This window comes from Gavialis gangeticus, unplaced genomic scaffold, assembly GCF_001723915.1.
Source record: "Gavialis gangeticus isolate Ggan-Ray unplaced genomic scaffold, GavGan_comp1, whole genome shotgun sequence".
NCBI lineage: Eukaryota > Metazoa > Chordata > Crocodylia > Gavialidae > Gavialis > Gavialis gangeticus.
Genome location: NW_017729025.1, coordinates 47,870,254 through 47,877,311, shown reverse-complemented (window position 1 = coordinate 47,877,311; position 7,058 = coordinate 47,870,254).

Sequence of the window (7,058 nt, the reverse complement as noted above, 5' to 3'; positions counted from 1 at the left end):
GAGGCAGAAAGGGATCTTGGAGTCATTATTGACTCCAAGATGAACATGGGCCGACAATGCGAGGTCACGGTTGACAGGGCTAACCGGACCTTGTCGTGCATTCACAGGTGCATCTCCAGCAGGGCCAAGGAGGTGATCCTCCCCCTATACGCAACACTGGTCAGACCACAGCTGGAGTACTGTGTCCAGTTCTGTGCGCCCCGCTTCAGGAGGGACGTGGACAACATTGAGAGGGTCCAGAGGAGAGCTACCTTCATGATCTGGGGAGAACAGGGCAGACCCTACAATGAGAGACTGTGGGACCTGAACCTGTTCAGCCTTCACAAGAGAAGGCTGAGGGGGGACCTGGTGACTGTCTATAAACTCACTAGCGGGGACCAGAAGTGTTTGGGAGAGACCTTTTTCCCCCTTGCGCCCCCTGGCATAACAAGGAATAATGACCATAAGTTGTTGGAGAGTAGGTTTAGATTAGACATCTGTAAGAACTACTTCACAGTCAGGGCAGCTGGGATTTGGAACCAACTTCCAAGGGAAGTGGTGCTGGCTCCTACCCTGGGGGTCTTTAAGAAGAGGCTTGATGCCTATCTGGCTGGAGTCATTTGAGCCCAGTTTTTTTCTCCTGCCCAGGCAGGGGTCGGACTTGAAGATCTACATGGTCCCTTCCGACCCTACTTCTATGATTCTATAGAGTCCCAGGTTAGTGCATTAATATTTGCCTGTGAATAGGATGCTGCTGGTTACAGGCATTTTATTTGTCCTTTATGAAGATTCTCACTAGGCTGAGGCATGGTTTGGTTAGTTTCCTAACCATATTTACTTTTCTTCCCCACCCCACTCCCCCCTTGAAAAAACAATTGAATGGAGCTGAAAGATGCCAATGGACTACTAGTCCTAAAGACTGACACTGTCTAATTATCCACTAACCAGTTCTAGGCTGGATCTTTCCTTTTGCTAGCACAGGGCGCTAGTCTTTTTCAAGAGAATGGGAAAAAATGCTGAGTAGTGTAAAACACAGCTAGCCTGACACAGCATTGATGACAGCCCTGCTGCACTGCTGTGAGTTACAAGATTTAAAGGTAATCAAAGGAGTATACTGCTAAGTATCTCTTACGTGACAATGGGTGTGTTTGAGGTGCCAGTTCATGTTTGGCCATACCTCCCACCAATTTTACTAAGCACATACAGCTCCCAATTGAGGAGCACAGCATGGTCAGCCCCCAGATCTGGCATACACTGAGCATTCTGAACATTTGCATATAAGCATGAGTTTTCTGGTAGAAATGCAAGGCATGTGCATTTAAAACATCACAAAACAAAACACCCACCAATCCTGACAAGCCATGTAAGTACATCATGTATTAGTTGGTGAATACCTGCATTCCTCATTATCTAAGAGCAGAGGAAAGTCTTCAATGGGGAGTCATTTGTCCTTGTAAAGAACAGACTCTGCATGCCCCAGTGCTGGATTGCTGTCAACCTTGCAATGCCTTTTCACACTGTACAAGGATTTGTAGGATGAAGGTGATTGCTAGGGCAACAACAATTTCAGAGTCACATCACACCAAGGAGTGAAGAGGAAGGACAATTTTAAGGCTAGTTGCCTGTTTTGCATTTTTGCTGGGATTACCCTGAATCCTAATAGTGAAGAGTATTTCTCTTCATTAGGAACTAAACTCAGACTCTCAATTCAGTTTCCAGAACACAGATGAGAGACAGGAAGAATTTTATGTTGCCACCAGGATGAAATGTTTTGAATCAATGCCGTACACCTGTACTAGTATTAGTACTATTATTACTATTAGTGCTCAGAGAATATGCCTGAAATCAGGACCTCACTGCATTAGGACCTGTACAAAAACTTAGTAAGGTGCAGCCTCTGCCCCAAAAAGCTCAGCTAATTAGACAAGGCAGGCAGAAAGCAAGAGGTGGCAAGTATTATCATCTCTTTCTTTTTTTAGTAAGAATGAAGGTAAAGTTTACTAAGAAGTAAGGATCACCTCAGTAATTCTTTTGCTTGAGGAAATCTGTAGCATATTTCCATAAATTAAATTCAGACCTCCTGAGTCATAAATGATTTTTAGGACTGTGGATACATGATTGTCTGAGAATGCTGGGGGGTTAACTTAATGGGCCAGGAGGAGCCCTACCTCAGTCGACTATTATCTTGAAGCATGATTATAGTCAAGGGCTTCTCAGTTTCATTATAAATAGTGTAAGTAGAGTTTGTAGAGACTGGGAAGATACAAATGAGCCTCCATAATGTACCCATAGAAGTACAACTCATGGAAGTAAATAATATATTCGTACAAGTAAAAGGTTGCATGTGACTAGGACAAATGATTCAGCACTGAAGACTCTTCTTTGCTCTCAAAAAAAGTGGATACTCACTGACTTAATATAATGCATAACATGCTTTGGTTGGGTTGTAAGGTGAGGAAATTTTTTTTTAATATCTGTTTTCTGTTTTACATGGACATGCCCTCCATGTATACCAGCAACACACAGGAAATCCATGCTTCTTGATGATACACTTGCTAGGAGGGTATTTTTTAAAGAAAAGAGCAAGAATGTGTATGTATTGTATTGCAAATAAACTGTCTATAATGTTTCCATTAAGATTAAACTCAGTAAACCATCAAATGACATTAAAGGTTTCTTTTCAATAATTTACAGAGGGGAATTGTGGAATTTCAAAAAACAAACCCCTGCATGTGTAGTGTAACTTCTTCATGCATGCACTAGAGGGCAGTACAGCTATTACAATTTCATGTGGGAATGTTCCAACATTTCCCCTTCTATCCCTTTCTTTTATAAACTTTTATACAATATAGAAAACACATATTAATTTAAAATAAAGCTGTGCAGGATTGTTTTAAAAGCACTTGGAATGTACCTGCTGGTTAATAGATAGGAATTGCTTTGAGCTGTGATACTGCTACATGGAGTGGCGCATGTAATGAATTTTGCAGATAGAAAAAGAACATGGACTAAACTCTTTCATTTGCTTTGATACCTTAGGGGGAAAACAGCAATAATTCAGAATCATTGTGAATAAGCTGGTAGGTATATTAGTTTACATTTAAATGAAAATACCTAGTGTGTGAGAAATAGAGGCTCTTTCACATTACTGCAGACATCTAGCCTGAAATGTCAAGCAGTGGTTAGTATTTATGTTAATTAAGTTAAACAGGCTGCCTAACCAATTTGTTGATACTGTTCACTTGTACAATGCTCTCAGCACTTGTGTGTGTGGGGGGGGAAGGGGTTGAGTCCACCACACAATGAATAATTCCCTAAACTAGTACAGTACAGTGGGTGACGTTGGTATGGAAACTTCACATGAACAAGGGGCAGTTTGATCCCTTCTGACCTTGGACAACCTTTCAGGAAGAGGAAGAGAAAGAAGGGACCAAGAGAGGCATTAGAACTTTGTTTCCCCTCCCCATCTCTCATCCTCACCCCCACCCCTAATTCATTGGTAAAGCTTAAAAGAATACATTTATACAAGGCACCAGAAATAAAAACATCCTTTTGTTCTATTTCCTGCAGTGACAAGAGATATATATTCTAGACTGTAGACAGAGCTGCCTCGGAGATAAATCGTCTGATTTCAGCATCTCAGCAGTAGATAATAGATTCCCCTCAGAAGCACATAATTAAAAAATGACATTTCTGCTACAATGTGCCAGCTCGGCACCACCATTGCCCTAGGATTCTGGGGACACAGGAGCCCTGCAGGGCACAACAAAACAAATTATTCAGGGAGACAATGTAAGGTCCTGTTAACAAAGAGGAAGCTCCTTTGGGGGTGACATGGGACTTCTTTCTTTCGCAAAGTAGAAGAGGGAAGGAACAGACAAGAAAAGGAGATGTACTTATTAAAAAGTTAACCAGATGAGAGGGAGCATATGCAGAGTGGCAGAAGAAATTAAGATCCTAATTTCCACAGCGTTTTACCCAGCAGGAGGCCAGCACTAGGCTGACACGTAGCCAACCCAGAAGCTCATAGCGATAAGAGATTCTTTCCATTCCAGCACCTTTTGGGTATGTAGATGTTTACCTCTTCACTGACACTGGGACTGCCCACAGATTTAGCAGCTGCCTTGTAGCTCGGCCCTATCACCCTTGACATACACAGCAGCAGTACTACGTTTCACTGTAAATGCATCAGTATTTCTTTAGATCTGTTACTCCACCTGCACCTTGTAATGGTTGTGTAGGGAGGAAAGTACTACTCATGCCAGCCACTACATGATTATAATCTGGTATTCTAGACCATGCTTCTGTCTGGCTTCATCACATTTACAGTTCACATTTGAAACCTATATCTAAGTTTTAAGGATGGTAATTTGTTCTCTTTGCTCCAAGTTTTCCCCATTAAGGAGAGCAGGACTATTTGTGGAGCAAGGTACCGCTCAGCACACTAAAGGGTTGGAGAGTCTAGTTCTCCGCAAATGAATTAATTTAATCCTTCCACTCCCACCCCTCCAAAACCTGAGTGAATTAAGTGCCCAACTCCCACTGTGCAGCAATAGGATTTGTATGTTGTCAGGATTTTCCAAAGGATTTGGATGCTTTGGAAAATCTCAGACTATCTGGTGTTTTGCGAAAGTAAGAAGGACCTGTGGTAACAGGACCATATGACTATGCATATTTATACCCTAACCTTTTTTTCTTCTCTACCAGAACGATTTCTTCTTCTACCCAAAACATTACTAAAAAGAAAAGAAGCAGAAAACAAGGAATTCTGCTGGTATTTTTCATAATTATTTTAAGTGCTGGTAATGATGATTGGCATTCAATGCTGAATTGATGCTTGTTAGCATTAGAAACAAAATCATTGTTGTTACGATGAGGAACAGTTCCAATCTAAAAAATTTACAGTGCTTGACTAACAATACCAGCTAAAACCCTGACTCTGCTAACATTTACCCACGTGAGTAATATTGCTCATGCAAGCAGATCTATTGACATCACATTATTAGTAGAAGCTATAATGACTAATACAATTATGTCCATGTGTGAATGCTTTTTAGATCTAGAGCCTAATGTACAAACCATGAAAAACAGACAAAGACCACTTAACCTATCACTGAAATATAGCCTCTTCTGGAATTTAAACTGCCGTTCAACCTGGATATACAAAGCTAAATTCTCATCTTGTGTAAATGAGTACTGCTCCACAGATGTCAATATGACTACGCCATTGTATACTCATTGATAAACCAATTCAGAATGCAGAACAAAGTAGGTAATATCCTATTCACTGGGAGTTTGAAGAGAGAGTTTTATGAGCAGAGCTGTAATTACCTGGACTAGTATATACAATCCCAGTTACCTAACAACATGCTATCTAGGTACCAGCTGAGATGCTCTGAGAAAAGAGTAGGAAGGGATTATAAAGCTGCCCTTAAAAATAAGTCTAAGAGTGTGAGGAAGGTTACCAAACCTTTACCCCAAAGATGATTACTGCTACTGCTGAAAGATTCCCTATCAGAATTAGGTGAGGCTCTCCCCATTAATCAGATTCCTACATGTATTAGTGAACCTCAGGATTTCCAGCCTTCTATATTTCAGAGTTTCTTAAATCTGATTAGGTTTGTAATTGTTAGAAAACAGACATCAACACGGTGAAAAAAGAAAATAAAAGAGAGAGAGATGAATTTGAGCTGTGAAAATGGCTTTTTCTTTGTTCTGGCCACAACTAAATAGGATAAATCAGTGGACAGAACGGATACAAAATAGAAAATATGAAGAAAAAAAATGAATACATGCTTGAGGGTTATAGAGGTGAACAAGGAAGTAGAGAAATAAGGCAGAGGCATACATGAGGGATTGAATTTCAGATAGAGGAGGGCTGGAAACTTTCCAGGCTGAAATGAAGAGACTGTAGCCAAAGTGAACACAGAACACAAAGGCAGCATATGAAAAGAGTGATTGCAGGAAAGGTGACTGTAAATACAAGAAATGTATCAAGTTCCTAAGGAGTGAGAGGTCAGTGGAGACAGAGATAACAGCAACACTAGTAAGAGATAGTGAGATTCAGTTATTGACAGGGGAGCTCTGTAGTCATTGAGGAAATGAAAATACAGCTCCTTCTGACCACCATCTGTGATTTCTAAAGGAGAGGAGATGCTATTAAAAGCAGCTGGACCAAGGATGAGAAAGGTGCACTGGAAGTGATCAGGAGTGTGTCAGAGAAGAGGACTAATCTGTTAGAATTAACGACTGGAAGATGTAAAAGCTCCAGGGCCACATGGGAGCCGTCTCACAGTATGAATGAAAACAACAGCAGAAGAATACTTCAGATGTTGATGAATATAAAAATCTCGCTGGAGACCTGTGAACTGGATCATCTCAAACTCATAAATACACACACTAGGGAGTTCTTGGAAAGGTGTGTGGGAAGTCCAATGATGTGTGGATCTGGTGTTTTCTTTGGTATGATCTCAAAAATGCAACAATACAAACTTTCCAGTTTGTGATGTCAATGTTACAAATCTTAATGTTTGCCTTGAGGGTGTCCTTTAAGCATTTTCTCTGGCCCCTGAGTGTCCTTTGTCCTTGGCCGAGTTGGGAGTATAGCAGTTGTTTCAGTAAACATGCATCAGGCATACACACACAATGCCCTGTCCGCTGCACCTAGGTGTCACTGCCCTGCCCTGAAAAAGAAAGAGAAAAAGAAAATACGATAAAACAAATGTCTCCTCCCTGGAGTTCTATTACACCCCAGGGAATTATGCAATTATGTGCCTGCGCAATTGTGCACATAAAAAGCATGACCATACATAATTACATAGTTTTGCATAATTTAACTCTGGTGGATTCTGTGCCTCCACCTCTGCGGGGGTCCAGGAACTCCAGCTGGGTTTCCATGTGGAGGCACCAAGCGTGGTGGCACATGACTGGCAGCTGGTAAGTGTGGATGGGAGCTCCCGCCTGCAGGTAGGCATGGGGTTTGTAGGTAAGTGTGGACCATGCACCATCAGGCCAGGCCAGCCAGCTCTGTGCCTCCATGTGGGGCTTCCAGAACTCCAGCAGGAAGCCACATGTGGATC